Here is a 17,653-nt window from a genome sequence, read left to right as displayed (position 1 = left end):
CAAACCTTTGGAGGCCTATAACCGCGAAAGTTGATGAGATAGGGAAAAACGGCAAGACACGTGTCTTCTCATTTTTGGGGTTCTATCACACTCTGGAGTCAGAATATGGTTAATAAAACATGACTCAAAAAATTACACACAGTGTAATAGGAACTTTTTAAGTTTGCAACGAATTTAAAAATTGTATGTTGATTCGAAATAATTTTAGTTAGGGGTTTAACGCGTATATCGCTAGTTTTACTTATTCCTAATGATCGCTAGAACTCGTATTTTGCATAGGGCTGAATATCATCATCAAATTTATCTGAAATAACTTTGTCCCATGGTTTTTTGATACCTTTAATATACAAATAGTGTAATACGGGAGAATTTCCATTTTTCTTTTGTTTGCTAAATCAAATTAATTGGAAAGTGTGCTTTTACTCCTGGATAATAATAATATACGAAATATAGAGGAAATGGAAAAAGACCAACATTTTTTTTTCTATCCCGGATAATGGAGGTTCCCGGATAATCGATTCACGGATAATCGAGGTTCAACTGTATGTTTTTCAATAATCGTGGAATTTTTAAAAATATTTTTTCTATAATCGCGGATTTTTAAAAATATTTTTTTCAATAATGGAGGATTTTTCAAAAATATTTTTTTAATAATCCTGGATTTTTTAAAATACATTTTATCAGTAATCGAGGATTTTTAAAAATATTTTTCCAATAATCGTTGATTTTTTCAAAATATATTTTTCAATAATCGTGGATTTTTTTAAAAATATTTCTTCCAATAATCGTTGATTTTTTTAAAAAATGTTTTTCAATAACGTGGATTTTTTAAAAATATTTTTCTACATAAACGCAGATTTTTTAAAAATATTTTTTTCAATAATATTTTTTTCAATAAAAATATTTTTTTAATAATCCTGAATTTTTTAAAAACATTTTTTTATAATCGTGGATTTTTAAAATATATTTGTATAAGTTAGATACGTTGGCCTTCAACTTCTCGAGCCCAGTCAATCACGGATGCTGATTGACAGCTCGGGTATCACCTCTACAAGTTCCCTCTGCGGAGACCGGAGAGTGTAGATCAGAGTTGCTCACATTGAAGATGTGTTTCTCCGTTGCAGGCCAATCAACGACTAATGCTTTCTCTCAATTTACGCTACCGTGAAGAAATGAGCAGCCCTGGTGTAGATACCAACGGGCGACGGTTGTTGTTGGTTTGCTCATTTTGATACATAGGAGAGACTGTTCTCTCACTGGAATAATTTTAGTTGTATTAGTAATAAACGAAGATCCTCTGCGATCAACACGATCATCTGCGATCACTAAGATCCTCTGCGATCCACGTGAACCTCTGCGTTCACTTTTGTTTTATCTCTAGAAGCGAAAGCATCAAGGCCTCTGCGCCAACCCACGATTACAAAAGGTAATCTCTTTGTTGTTAGAAAAGAATTGAATATTACAATAAACAGCAATCATATTTATATTAAGAATTAATACTGGTTGTTTTTATTTCACTTGTTCTTTTCTCCCTCCACTGCTCATCATATACGGTAACTGAGAAACATACCTATGGATCACCCCTCCCTCACCCCAACATTTTATCCTATCGAACTGGAGAATTTGTTTTTGCCCAACTAAACAATATTTTTTTCAATAAACGTGGATTTTTTAAAAAAATATTTTTTCAGTAATCGGGGATTAAAAAAAAATCAATAATCATGTGTTTTAATTTTTTTAATAATCGTGGATTTCTGAAAGATATTTTTTCAATAATTTTAGATTTTTTAAATTTTTTTTTTCAATAATCGTGGATTTTTTTAAAATATTTTTTTCAATAATCGTGGATTTGTTAACAATTTTTTTTCAATAATTGTGGATTTTTTAAACAATTTTTTCAATAATCGTGAATTTTTTAAATTTTTTTTTCAATAATCTTGGATTTTTTAAAAATATTTTTTTTTTCAATAATCTTGGATTTTTTAAAATTTTTTTTAATAATCGTGGATTTTTTAGCAATACTTTTTTTCAATAATCGGGGATTTTTTAAGGAAAAAAATTTTCAATAATCCTGGATTTTTAAAGAAAAAGTATTCAATAATCGCGGATTTTTTCTTGGATTTTATAAAGAAAAAATGTTCAATAAACCTGGATTTGTAAAGAAAAAATTTCAATAATCGCGGATTTTTTTAAAATTTTTTTTTAGTAATCGCGCATTTTTTAAACATATTTTTTTCAATAATCGTGGATTTTTTTTAAATATTTTTTGTAATAATTGCGGATTTTTAAAGAAAATAGTTTAATAATCGTCGATTTTGTAAAGTAAAAATTTTTAATAATATTGGTATTTTGAAAAGACTTTTTGTCTGGAATCATGGAATTTTTAAAGAATTTTTTTTTCAATGGTAGTTATTTACTGGTAGTTATTTCACTAACTTAACTTAACTCGTTACTCGCCATTTCTTGTTCAACATTTCTCGTTCAATGTTTTCATTTTGAAATAACTACAAATAAAGTGTTTATTTCAAACAAACAACTTTGATTTTCAAAACTTGTATCTATATGGTATGGCATTTTCCACTTAAACAGGATGCGTCATAATTTGTGCGATATCCATAAGGGAAGTTAACAAAACTAACAACAGCCCTTAAAGCGTTGCCACACACTCAAGCCGGGGAATCAGTTACTCAATTTTGTAATAATAAATCAAACTTTATTTGCATATTTTAATGTTGAGTTGTTACGCATGTTTGGGGTTAAGTTTTAAAAGTTTTCTTAGCAATAAACTTCAAGTTGTTTTAAGATTATCTCTCTCTCTCCCGCCCAATAACAACTGGACTAAATTATGAAGTGTTGAAAGTTTGATAGAAAACTTTGGAAATATTCTATGTTTATTTGGAGCATGTGTATTAAAAACAAATGTTATATGGCACAAATATTATTTTAAAAATATGGAATTGAAAATTTATTGATTTTATATTGGATATGATTTTATATTCCATATCATCAATATTGGAAGAATAAAATATGTATTTAGCAATAAAATCGAAAGATTGATAAAATCAAGAAGAAGTCTTATATAAAGTTGGTTTAATAATCACAGAAATTTAGGAAAAACTTACCTAAATAAATAAGTTGAGATCATATTTAGTCCATATCTACAAAAAATAGAGAAAAAAAATACATTGAATAAAACTAAGATTTTTTGGTATTTAAAATTTGTAAATTATTATTTTTTTTAATTTTGTAAACATCTTTTTGTAGTTTGTTTATTATTTGTAAAAAAGCTTTGTATTTTGTTAAAGATAAAGAATAACATCGAAGGCATCCCTTGTTACTCCATAATGGCGATAATGACAAGGAAATGACGGCATATGAAATCATGAAGAACGACAATTTATTGAACAGAATGAAAATGCCATAAAAAGGTCTTAAATTAATGTCTACCATAATTGCGATGTTTTTTGTGGAAAATTTAGATGAAGAACGAAAGTTTTAAAAGACTTCCGGCTTTTAAAATGATTATTGTTGTAGAGAAAAGGACTATTTATTAAACATCCGCACAATATACATTAACCCGAACTGCAGAGGATTGATATTATTGAATCACTTAAAAATAAAGTCATATTTTTTTCAAGAAATAGAACGTCTAATTTTAGGAAGCATTCGGGGTCTATGTCTGAGGTTCACTTGGGTTTTGTCCTGTAAAATTATAGAAGGGGGTATGGTAACAAACTTCAGGAAATGGAAACTTTAAATGATCTCACTAAACCAAGAATGGTTACATTTGGCACGGCGGTGCCGATGATTTTCGGCAATTCACACGCACACGACCCGAGTGCACAGAAAGAGCATACAAAAGAGAACAAATATTTTGATTTGTTATTGTTTTAAAGCTTGCGTGAATACAAACTTACTAACACACTGTTATAAGCTGCCAATATTTTCAATACATTTACATTTTCTCCGTTCTCCATTTGGTCATGCCTGCACTAAACTGTCAGAGTTCTGTTCGAAAGTCGGAAGAAACTTCCGAATTCAGATCGGCCTGACTTCTGACCGAAGTATTGGATGAACATCTGCACTTGAATACAGCTGAGATTATCAGTCCGGAATTGAATGAGTCGGTGCAGGGTACACTAATCCCGGACAGCAAAGTCATTTTGACCTATGGGTTAACTGCAGTATTTTCAGGCAGAGGTTTTTGCCGTTTTGAAAGCTTAAGTGTTGTTAGTGAGACTGTCGAAGTTTGCAGATAGAGTGGTTACGGTGTATGTTGTTGTTCAAATGTGTCGGGTATCGGGAGTCTGGAATATTCAGATAGCCAATGAACTAGCTAGACGACGTTCCCAATCATCTGTCCTACTGATGGAGAACTATTTTAAGCCAACCTTCTGATTCTTCCTCGACAAACTCAACAAATTCTACTGCGAGAACGCCGCAAGGATCTGGCATGTCGAATGTAGGTCAATCTGACTGGTAATCTCAGGAACCTCAGAACAGCGTCCCTACTATCACATAGCAAATCAGAGATCAGAATTGCTGCAGTGGTGATAATTGGTCTTACTTACTTTACTTAGCTGGCCCATTACAGAACATTTGTTCCATAGGCCGAACTAAGAAAAGATCTCCATTTCTCTCTATTTGTTGCTTCGCACTCTGGAATACCTCGCCATTTCATCTCTTCGCCCACTTGTTTGCGCCATCTATTCCTTGGCCTGCCAATTCTGCGTGCACCGCCAAGCGGTCCGTATTTATACGCCTTTTTAGCGGGTTCATCTTCGCTCATTCTTATGATATGGCCTAGCCAACGCTATCGCTGCATCTCGATACGTTTAACTATATTGATGTCGTTGTATAGCAGATACAGCTCGTGGTTCATGCGACGTCGATATTCACCGTCAACGCAGATTATTCCGTAGATCTTTCGAAAAAATTTTCTCTCAAACACACCAAGCACTGTCATGTCTGCATGCGCAAGTACCCAGGCTTCAGAGCCATTCATCAGCGCGGGTAGTATCAGTGTTTTGTAGAGCGTTATTTTTGTTTGACGAGATGTGGCTTTGTTTTTTAACTGCTTATTTAAACCAAAGTAGCATCTGTTGGCCAATACAATGCTTCTTTTTATTTCACAACTGATGTCGTTTGTTGTATTTACGCAGGTGCCGAGGTAGACGAAGTCTTTTACTACCTCAATATTATAGGAACCAACGTCAACAGTTGGCCCGATCTCTATGGACGCATTGCGCGTCGACACCATCAACTTAGTCTTCCCGCCGTTTACCGCCAGACACACTTTAGCAGATTCTACTTCGACCTTCATAAAGGTATCTGTTACTTCTTTTACTGATCGTCACACGATGTCCATATCATCAGCATAAGCAAGTAACTCGTGGCTATTGGTGTAGATTGTGGCACTTCTTTTGACGTTTGCCTCTCGTATAACCTTTTCCAGCCGGATGTTGAAGAGATCACACGAAAGACTGTCTCCTTGTCTGAAACCTCTTTTGGTACAAAACTCTTCGGAGAGGTTCTTTCCTATTTTAACTGAGAACCTCGTGCCAGTTAAAGTCATTTTACAAAGCCGGATGAGAATTGTGGGGATACCAAATTCAGACATGGCTTGGAATACCTTTGAACGCAGCGGGCTGTCGAATCGACAAAAAGGTGGTAGGTGTCGATCTGCATCTCTTTGGTCTTCTCCAGGATTTGCCGCAGGGTAAATATCTGATCAATGGTGGACTTGCCAGGTCTAAAGCCGAATTGGTATGGTCCAATTATTTCGTTGACCATGGGCTTTAGTCGTTCGCACAATATCCCTGACACTATCTTGTAGGCGATAGGGAGAAGACTTATGCCCCCATAGTTGGAGCATAAAGTCTTATCTCCTATCTTATGGACGGGACACAGGATGCTCAGGTTCCAATCGACGGGTACGCATTCTTCCTGCCAGATGGAGATAACTAGCTGATGCATACACCTTATCAGCGTGTCGCCTCCGGTTTTAAACAGCTCGGCTGGTAGGTCATCAGCTCCTGCTGCCTTATTATTCTTCAGCCGGTTTATTGCTGTTTTTACTTCATCTTAGCCGGGTGGTATACATTCAATACCATCTTCTACGATTGGGTATGTGGTATCTTTGCCGACATCCCTATTATTGGAAACCAACTGTTTGGAAAAATGCTCTTTCCATACCCTTAGCACACTATCTGTATCAGTTACCAGATTACCTTGTTGGTCTCTACAGTGCCAGTTCCAAAGCCATCAGTTTGATGTTTCACTCTTTGGTAGAATTTTCGGACTTCATGCTGTCTCCTGTACATCTCGATTTGTTCACACTCCCGCTTTTCCATCTCTCTCTTTTTCCTGCGGAAAAGACGTTTTTCCTCTCTCCTTTTCTCCAGATATCTCTCTCGAGCGCTACGCGTTGCTACGGATTGTAAAGTAGCCCTATATGCCGCATAATTGGTCTCTGCCGCATAATATCTAACAAGTGGTAAGGCAACACTATTGAATACTGCGGGATCTGTGAAGACAAGGAAGAAGCTGAAACGATCAAGCACACTCCCTGCGCCCTTGTCTTATAAACAATAGGCACAGGCTATTTGGTGTCCACGAGATTGAATCTCTTTCCTAACTCTCTGTTGCTTTAATGACAACAACCTTAAATGACAGCAGCAGCCGTAAATGACAACAAGGCGGGTCTTTTTTACCGTTCGACGAATTTTTTCCTCATCTGATCTCTACTCTCACCTTGTCCTCGTGAAAACAATATTAAAATTTTTTCTAGGGGATGTCAATGCATCCCGGGATATGCCGCCCCTGATTTCTTCATGCACCTTCACCACAAATTTCAGCCCAGATTTTAGTACAAGGCCAGTTTCAAAGCTTGTGGTCCTGAGAACAACAACAATAAAAAAAATTTAAATTTGTATATCACAGTGGTCCGTCCCATTTGTATGGAAGGGAGCGCCAAAATAGTTCTAATCGAGCTACCGCTTCCATATATTAAACATAAGTTTATAAGGAGCCAATAACATAGAAAAATTAATTTATGGAACCTGAATGGAGGTTACCCAATGTACTCTCGCTTGCAATCTCCCAACGTAGAACCATTTCCATTCTGTCAATCCCTTCTAGGACTTGGTCAATGTGGGATAGATCTGTAACTACAAGATGGAGTGACAGTGGAGATGACTATTGTAGATTATTTGGAGATGCAGAAGAGATAGAGGCGGTCGAGTAGATGCTCGATGCGGTGTCTCTAGCTGCACACAAGGAGACATCGATAACTGGTTAAAGACAGATCTTTATAGTTCGGTAAATAAGTTTCTAATACATCCAGGACGTTTGGTATTTAAAATGGGGTATATCGGTTCACGGTTTGATACAGCCCCAGCCCAAAAGTACCGCCACATTTTTATACCCTCCACCATATGGAGGGTATAATTAAATTTGTCATTCCATTTGTAACACATCGAAATATACGTCGGAGACACTATAAAGTATATATATTACTGATCAGCATAAAATTCTATGCCTATTTAACCATGTCCGTCTGTCCGTCCGTCTGTCTGTCTGTTGAAATCAAGATACAGCTCGCCATTTTAAAGATAGAGAGTCAATATTTGGTACAGAAGTTTTTATTACTTGCAGGATGGTTGGTATTGAAAATGGGATATATCGGTCCACGTTTTGATATAGCCCCCATAGAACGGTACCTCCCGATTTTCGGTATTTTTAAGGTTTTAGCTTCATTATCCTACCAAAATGGCTGAAATTTGGTATTTAGTTATCGTTGGGTGTATAAAACTTTCCACCTGAAATTTGTTGGTATAAGTCCACGCATTCATATAGCCCCCATAGAACACTACCTCCCGATATTCGGAATTTTGGAGGTTTTAGCTTCATTATCCTACCAAAACGGCTGAAATTTGGTACGTAGTCTTCTTTAGGGGTACAAAACTTTCCCCTTTCGGTATCGGTCCACACCATCATATAGCCCCCATATAACGGTACCTCCCGATTTTCGGTATTTTTAAGGTTTAAGCTTCATTATCCTACCAAAATGGCTGAAATTTGGTACGTAGTATTCTTTATGGGTACATAAGTTTCCCCCAGAATTTTGTCGTTATCGGTCCACACCTTCATATAGCCCCCATAGAACGGTACCTCCAGATTTTCGGTATTTTGAAGGTTTTAGCTTCATTATCACACCGAAATGGCTGAATTTTGGTACTTAGTCTACGTTGGGGCTATACAACTTTCTTCCAGAATTTTTTTCGGTATCGGTCCATGCCTTCATATAGCCCCCATAGAACGGTACCTCCCGATTTTCGGTATTTTGAAGGTTTTAGCTACATTATCACACCGAAATGGCTGAATTTTGGTACTTAGACTACGTTGGGGCTATAAAACTTTCCCCCAGAATTTTGTCGGTATCGGTCCATGCCTTCATATAGCCCCCATAGAACGGTAGCTCCCGATTATCGGTATTTTGAAGGTTTTAGATTCATTATCAAACCGAAATGGCTAAAATTTGGTACTAAGTTTGCGTTGGGGGTATAAAAATTTCCACCAGAATTTTGTCGGTATTGGTCCATGCCTTCATATAGCCCCCATAGAACGGTACCTCCCGATTTTCGGTGTTTTGAAGGGTTTAGCTTCATTATCACACCGAAATGGCTGGAATTTGGTACTTATTCTACGTTGGGGTATAAAACTTTCCACCAGAATTTTGTCAGTATCGGTCCATGCCTTCATATAGCCCCCATAGAACGGTACCTACCTCCCGATTTTCGGTATTTTGAAGGTTGTGGCCTCAACTTTCCTGCGAAATGGCTGAAATTTGGTATTTAGACAACGTTGGGGATACTCAATTTTCCTCTTTAAATTTGTCGTATAGGTCAACGCCTTTATATAGCCCCCATAGAACGATATCTCCCGATTTTCGGTATTTAGTCTTCTTTGAGTCTGAAAACTTTTGGTCAGAAATTTGTCGGTATTGATCGACGTTCCATTTTTATTCCATTTTATTTATTATTTATTCCATTTACTTCAATTATTTATTATTCCATTTTACTTCAATTTAACTCGGTATAACAAGTTCGGGCAGGCCTAACTTTACGCCGTTTTTACTTGTCGATATTTTCATTGTCACACCGTATTTATATTTATATTTTAGTCTTCGTTTTGGGTGCGCTAAATATTCCATCAGAAATTTGTCGCCATAACCCAACGTTTTGATATGGCCCCTATAGAACGGTACCTCTCTATTTTCGGTTATTCAAAATTGTTGCCTAATAATCACACAGAAATAGCTTAAATTTAGTATTTAGTCTTCGTTAGAAGTACAAAACCTTCCGCTAGAAATTTGTGGCAATTGGCCCACGTTTTAATATAGCCCCAATAGAACGGCACATTCCGATTGTTGGCATTTTCAAGGTTTTAACCTCATTATAGCACCGAAACGGCTGAAATTTGGTATTTAGTCTTCGCTAAGAGTATAAAACACTGCTACAGAGACGGTATAGAACCACGATTTAATATAACGGTACCTCCAGATTTTTTTTTATTTTGTGGGTTCAATTTAAAAAGCAATAACCATGACATTTTCTTATCATCTTCTCCAAATCTATCCAGGATGAACGCAATGGACGAACGGTTTTCGAGTGAAGTGATCACTGTTTTTGCTGACTGCGTATTCTTAACCCTAACCTAGTCCTAAGGGCGCTGAGTACAACGTTATAATTTAATCTTGCGAAAGACCATACTGGACTGAATTTCAGTTTTTTTTTAGTGCTGGTACTATGTTTTCTGTTAAAACGCTTTAATGTTATTCTCCATACTGTTACGGAATTAGATTTAACTTAATGCCGTGTAGACGCTTTTTTATTTGCCGATTACTAAGCACACGCTTAACTCCAGTAAGCACACAGCTTTCCTTCACTTCCTCTTTAACTGAGGGTTTACTTCGTGCAACAAATCACAATTGCTGACTGCCTCAAAATTCCCTTGTATTTATAGCCAAACCCTTCTCGTTGCCGACTTTTGCAGAATGAAAATCCGGTAACATCTCGAAACCAACTGTGCAACAAACACACAGAAGCACACTCGGACTAGCCGATTAACAACGCACGCATATACGGGCGAGAGGGCAACAAATACAAGAGAATCGAAAGAACAGCAATGACGTCATTGAACTATCAAAATAAACCAATGCCGTTCTTTGGTATTGTTGAAGTTACGAAGTTTTTCGGTAATTCACACACACAAGACTCGAACGCAACGAAAGAGCACACAAAAGAGAGCAAATGTTTTGATTTGTTTTTGTTTTGCAGCATGGGTGCTTACAGCCTTACTAACACACTGTCAAAAGTTGCCAATATTGAGAATTTTGTGTGCCCACTTCTTGATCGGCAGTGAAATAAACACGAAAGGCTACAACAAAAACAATAGCAAACTAAGCGATAATTGCATGACTGTGGCAAAAAAAAAAAATGTAAACAAAATCACATTACGTGGAAAGTAAGAATCGAAGGATTGAGAAAAATCTAGACAGTAGTTGCGGTTGTAAAAACAATTTAAACAAAGTAACGGCTTAAAAAATCTTACATTACAATAACATTTTTTTTTAAATTAACGGAAATTCCTCTAAACTAACTTAAACCTATCAGTTACATTCGCAAGAATATTTTCCTCGATAATGATCAGAAAGTTCCAAAAGGATTATGGAGTTGTTCATGCATATAGTATTGATTGGATCTGTTAGAGGAATATTTAGGCCAATCGATTGTGATACCTGCCCAACAAACACGCTGGACATTTTTAAAACTTGTTGCTTGTTTTAACAACAACACCTAAAGGTGACGCACTGTATTACAGCCTGTTTCACAACAACACCTAAAGGTGACGCACTGTATTATAGCTACCATGACATAAAGCATGAGTTTGGTTGCGGATTTGTTGTTGGTCGGAGGTTAAAACACGTGGTCTCCAGCTTCACACCCGTGAATGAAAGACTTGCTACAATTCGAATAAAAGCAAAATTCTTCAACATCAGCTTTATTTGCGTTCATGCTCCCACTGAAGACAAGGACGAACAGACCAAAGATATATTTTATGAGCGCTTGGAAGAACCATATGACCGTTGTCCTGTCCATGACATTAAAATTATTCTAGGCGATGTTAATGCCAAAATTGGAAAGGAAAATATTTTTGGCCCAACAGTCGGTAAATTCAGTCTCCACAATGAAACATCTGACAATGGCATGAGGCTGATAGACTTCGCAGCGGCAAAAAACATGGTAGTTAGCAGCACCAGATTTAAACATCTCGACATCCATAAGGGCACCTGGCTGTCTCCAGATCAGAAAACAATAAATCAAATTGATCACGTTGTGATAGATGGAAGACATTCATCGAGCGTGTTGGAAATGCGCTCGTTCCGAGGAGCAAACATAGACTCGGACCACTACCTAGTTGCAGCAAAGGTACGCACCCGGTTAAACGTAGCAAACAAAGTACGAACAGACACAACACGAAAGATAGACATCGGTAAGCTGCAATCACAGCAGATAGCCACAGTATATTCCACTCAACTAGCCCAATTGCTTCATCAAAGCACTCCTCATCCCGATAACATATCAGCACAATGGCAAAGTATTGCCCACTCTATGCAAACAGCCGCAAAATCCATACTTGGATACCAGAGACCTCAACCAAGGAATCCATGGTATGATCAGGAGTGTCGTGCTGCTACTGAAGAGAAAAATGCTGCATATAGGGCTACTTTACAATCCGTAGCAACGCGTAGCACACGAGAGAGATATCGGGAGAAAAGGAGAGAGGAGAAACGTCTTTTCCGCAGGAAAAAGGGAGAGATGGGAAAAGCGAGAGTGTGAAAAAATCGAAATGTACAGGAGCCAGAATGAAGTCCGAAAATTCTACCAAAGAGTGAAGCATCAAACTGATGGCTTTGGTACAGCACCTCCTCCTGTAGAGACCAGCAAGGTAATTTGGTAACTGATACAGATAGTGTGCTCAGGATATGGAAAGAGCATTTTTTCAAACCTGTTGATATCCAGCGAAGACGACGAAGATACCACAGCTCCAATCACAGAAGATGGTATTGAATGTATACCGCCCAGCCAAGATGAGGTAAAGGCAGCAATAAACCGGCTGAAGAATAATAAGGCAGCAGGAGCCGATGGCTTACCAGCCGAGCTGTTCAAAACCGGAGGCGACGCGCTGAAAATGTGTATTCATCAGCTGGTTAGCACCATCTGGCAGGAAGAACGCGTACCCGACGATTGGAACCTAAACATCTGGCAGGAAGAACGCGTATCCGACGATTGGAACCTGAACATCGTATGTCCCGTCCACAAGAAAGGAGGTAAGACTGTATGCTCTAACTATAGGGGCATAAGTCTACTCCCTATCACCTACAAGATAGTGTCTAGGATATTGTGCGAACGTCTGAAGCTCATGGTCAACGAAATAATTGGGCCATAACAAAGCGGCTTTAGACCTGGCAAGTCCACCATTGACCAGATATTTACCCTGCGGCAAATCTTGGGGAAGACCCAAGAGATGCAGATCGACACCTACCACCTTTTTGTCGATTATAAACCAGCCTTCGACAGCCCACTACGTTCAAAGGTATTCCAGGCAATGTTTGAATTTGGTATCCCCGCAAAGCTCATTCAGCTTTGTAAAATGACTTTAATTGACACGAGATCCTCAGTTAAAATAGGAAAGAACCTCTCCGAAGAATTTTGTACCAAAAGAGGTTTCAGGCAAGGAGACAGTCTCTCGTGTGATCTCTTCAACATCCTGCTGGAAAAGGTTATTCGAGAGGCAAACGTCAAAAGAAGTGGCACAATCTAAACCAATAGCCGCACGTTACCTTTATGAAGGTCGAAGTAGAATCTGCTAAAGTGGGTCTGGCGGTAAACGGCGGGAAGACTAAGTTGATGGTGTCGACGCGCAATGCGTCCATAGAGATCGGGCCAACTGTTGACGTTGGTTTCTATAATTCTGAGATAGTAAAAGACTTTGTCTACCTCGGAACCGCCGTAAACACAACTAACGACATCAGTTGTGAAATAAAAAGAAGAATTGTATTGGCTAACAGATGTTACTTTGACTTAAGTAAGCAATTCAAAAACAAAACCACATCTCTTCAAAAAAATAACGCTTTACAAAACACTGATACTACCCGTGCTAATGTATGGTTCCGAAGCCTGGGTACTTGCGCAAGCAGATAAGGCAGTACTTTGTGTGTTTAACAGAAAATTTCTTCGAAAGATCTACGGACCAATCTGCGTTGACGGTGAATATCGACGTCGTATGAACCACGAGCTGTATCTGCTATACAACGAGATAAAGCGATAGCGTTGGCAAGGCCATATAATAAGAATGAGCGATGATGAACCCGCTAAAAAGGCGTATAAATTCGAGCCACATGGCGGTGCACGCAGAATTGACAGTCCAAAGAACAGATGGCACAAACAAGTGGATGAAGAGATGACAAGGCGCGGTATTCCAGAAAGAGAAGCAATAGACAGAGAGAAATGGAGATCTGTTCTTAGTTCGGCCTATAGAACAAATGTTCTGTAATGGGCCAGCTAAGTAAGTAAGCCTGTTTCACTACGACGAATCACTAACAAAAAATGCGTTCGAATCACTACCAAACTCCTGTTGTTGTAAAACAATTTTGTCCGATTGAAAATAAACATGAATGAAATATTTTTTAAAAAACAAAAGTTTGGGAATATTTCGAACGAATTTGTATTCGAATCGTCTCGAAATGAAACATATTTTCTTTATAATGTTTTTCATTTAACATTTAATTCCGTTATAACATTTTTATTTCACATTTTCATAGAAACAGAATTGAGCCCCAGGCCATAAATACCATCGCTCCGCTTACTAGTTTTTTGTACAGGCACAGCCTGCGAATAGTCCTTTTTAACTTGTTTAAATGTATAATGACTGTTAAATATGCTTTGAAGGTCTTTTAGAGCTATAATCATATATTTCTCGCGAATATTTTTAAGGCGAGAACGTCGTTATTTTTCAGCTCCACTATCAGTCATAAAACCAGATTATGATATAAATGTTACAATAACAGCTGGTAAATGATCTCAAATTTCTAACCACAATAATCCCTCAACCCACCGACGAATGCCACAAAATATAACAGAGTTGTCATAAAAATATGACATTTATGTCCTTCAAAAACTGAAAACAAGTGTCAACAATAACTGACATCGCTAATAACGTAAGGCATAATTTTTCTCAGCGGGAAGAGATGTTTAGATAATAACATTAAAGAAGGTTTACAGTGAAAACTTATATAAAACGAATTGTGGGCCTCAGAAAAAAAAATTAAAAAAAAACATTCGGATTGGGGAGAATAAATTCAAACAGAGAATCGGTTTTTATTACTTTTTATTTATTTTCCTTTTCGATATATTTTCCATATTAGCACAATATCTAACATTTTTAGTCAATATTGTTAAAAAATTCTAAATTAAAAAAGAGCATTGAAGAGAATATTTTTAAATAGATGTACTTTTTTTTGTTTAATTATTTTTCTTTTTGTCTATTTTTAAAATTAGAACACAATTCAATTTTTTCCAGAAATATTCAAAAATTCAAATTTAAAAAAATTAAATTTAAAAAATTGTATTCATATCTGATACCAGAATTATTCAAGCCGTATGCCCATATGTTAATGAGAAGGAAAAAGGATTTGTGCTCACAAGCAACTCTCACATGGGTGTTGCCAATTTGTGGGTGTGTCCACAATTGAGAGGTTTTACTGCATGTGTGTGAAAACTGGTTTTAGGATATAGGCATATAATAAAATATTGGCTTAGCTTGCAATATTATGGAAAGACAATGCAAATACAATATGCAAGTTGAAAACATAGTCCTCGCTTTGATCAAAATGTAACCGAAATTTAAAGAAAGGAAGGAAAAAAATGCAACGGTACCTCTTTAATTAAAAACAAAACAAAAAATATGCATGCTTTGCTCATTTGGTTTATACTATACTGCTCATATTTCTTTCTACTATGTATGCTTGTATTATGAATTTTGTTATCGGCATACATATCTGCATATCTTTTATTTCCCTTAACGCTATGGCGACCTGCTGCAAAAGATTCATAATGTTCCACATGAATGATTATGAAAATATTGCAAAAAAAAAAAAGAAAAAAAAAACACCAAATGATGTGATGATAATATCAAAAGAATGTTAAAAGGGGTGAAGAGGAATATAGACGTCAATGTTATTACTTTAATGTGTCTGCATAAATGAGGGTTAGGTTAAATGGGATGCTAGCTCAACTATCCTGGGAAATGTGGATGACGATTTTTAAATATTTGTTAAATGCTCTTTAATCATCTGAAAAAACGTTATGCGATTTCATTTTAAAGTCACGTGTTGGATGCAATGTCAAAATTTAAGAGAGATTTTTATTAAAGGAAAACAATTCATAACTTCAAACAAATAATCAGACAAGGAATATTTGAATATTTTTAAATGTGGCATAATTTATCGACTGCCATATTATAAGGCATATTGTAAGAATTTTTTTTTACATAAAATCCTAACAAAGTTTTCAAAAAAAGTTCTTTAGAAATTATCCCAAATTATTGGATATCTGTTTGCAACAGCCAATAAATTATAATTTTTTCTTCCATTATAAAAATTAAAAGATTACGTTTCTTATTTTAAAGACTAAAAAAGGTACCATTTTGCCGTCAATATTCTCTGGGGATGATGTTGACATTATGTGAAACGAAACAAATTGACATCTCCCGATGAGTTTTTGTCATTACTTGCTATTCATTGTTTTCTTTTCAATTCTTGAGCTTTTTTATTTCTATATTTTTTATAGAAAGAAACAAGAAATATATTGGAATGGGAAAGGTATATTCAAATTGGAGAGGAGGATTTTAAATATTTTTTTTTTTAAATATTTTTTCAAGAGCTCAGCAGACGTGGATTTTTTTTAAAAATATTTTTTCAAGAGCTCAACAGACGTGGATTTTTTAAAAAATATGTTTTCAAGAGCTCAACAGATGTGGATTTTTTAAAAAATATTTTTTCAAGAGCTCAACACACGTGGATTTTTAAAAAAATATTTTTTCCAGAGCTCAACAGGCGTGGATTTTTTAAAAAATCTTTTTTCAAGAGCTCAACAGACGTGGATTTTTTAAAAATATTTTTCAAGAGCTCAACAGACGTGGATTTTTTAAAAGATATTTTTTTCAAGAGCACAACAGACGTGTATTTTTTAAAAAACATTTTTTCAAGAGCTCAACAGACGTGGATTTTTTAAAAAATATTTTTTCAAGAGCTCAACAGACGTGGATTTTTTAAAAATTATTTTTTCAAGAGCTCAACAGACGTGGATTTTTTAAAAATTATTTTTTCAAGAGCTCAACTGACGTGGATTTTTTAAAAAATATTTTTTCAAGAGCTCAACAGCAGTGGATTTTTTAAAAAATATTTTTTCAAGAGCTCAACAGACGTGGATTTTTTAAAAAAAAATTTTCAAGAGCTCAACAGACGTAGATTTTTTAAAAAAAAAATTTTCAAGAGCTCAACAGACGTGGATTTTTTAAAAAATATTTTTTCAAGAGCTCAACAAACGTGGATTTTTTAAAAAATATTTTTTCAAGAGCTCAACAAACGTGGATTTTTTAAAAAATATTTTTTCAAGAGCTCAAGAGACGTGGATTTTTTTAAATATTTTTTCAAGAGCTCAATAGACGTGTTTTTTTATTTTTTTTTTTTCAAAAGCTCAACAGACTTGGATTTTTTAAAAAATATTTTTTTCAAGAGCTCAACAGACGTGGATTTTTTAAAAAATATTTTTTCAAGAGCTCAACAGACGTGGATTTTTTAAAAAATATTTTTTCAAGAGCTCAACAGACGTGGTTTTTTTAAAAAATATTTTTTCAAGAACTCAACAGACGTGGATTTTTTAAAAAATATTTTTTCAAGAGCTCAACAGACGTGGATTTTTTAAAAAAATATTTTTTCAAGAGCTCAACAGACGTGGATTTTTTAAAAAATATTTTTTCAAGAGCTCAACAGACGTGGATTTTTTAAAAAATATTTTTTCAAGAGCTCAACAGACGTGGATTTTTTAAAAAATATTTTTTCAAGAGCTCAACAGACGTGGATTTTTTAAAAAATATTTTTTCAAGAGCTCAACAGACGTGGATTTTTTTAAAAAATATTTTTTCAAGAGCTCAACAGACGTGGATTTTTTAAAAAATATTTTTTCAAGAGCTCAACAGACGTGGTTTTTTTAAAAAATATTTTTTCAAGAGCTCAACAGACGTGGATTTTTTAAAAAATATTTTTTCAAGAGCTCAACAGACGTGGTTTTTTTAAAAAATATTTTTTCAAGAGCTCAACAGACGTGGATTTTTTAAAAAATATTTTTTCAAGAGCTCAACAGACGTGGATTTTTTAAAAAATATTTTTTCAAGAGCTCAACAGACGTGGATTTTTTAAAAAATATTTTTTCAAGAGCTCAACAGACGTGGATTTTTTAAAAAATATTTATTCAAGAGCTCAACAGACGTGGATTTTTTTAAAAAATATTTTTTCAAGAGCTCAACA

The 17,653-nt window shown here is 35.5% G+C and overlaps 1 protein-coding gene across 3 annotated transcripts in view; it reads right to left on the bottom strand.

Moving 5' to 3' along the window:
• LOC141400688 (uncharacterized) overlaps positions 1 to 17,653 on the bottom strand; it is a 150,688-nt gene that overhangs the window by 69,878 nt on the left and 63,157 nt on the right. For all 3 annotated transcript variants that reach the window (XM_073980065.1, XM_073980069.1, XM_073980066.1), the window contains exon 3: positions 3,123 to 3,158. The gene's annotated coding sequence lies outside the window, so the exon portion shown is untranslated. The remainder of the gene's footprint in view (positions 1 to 3,122; positions 3,159 to 17,653) is intronic.

The sequence above is a fragment of the Musca autumnalis genome, unplaced genomic scaffold (genome assembly GCF_047663935.1).
Source record: "Musca autumnalis isolate F117 unplaced genomic scaffold, ASM4766393v1 scaffold_4, whole genome shotgun sequence".
NCBI lineage: Eukaryota > Metazoa > Arthropoda > Insecta > Diptera > Muscidae > Musca > Musca autumnalis.
The sequence above is the reverse complement of the archived record's forward strand: the minus strand, read 5'-3'. Positions and strand labels throughout refer to the sequence as shown.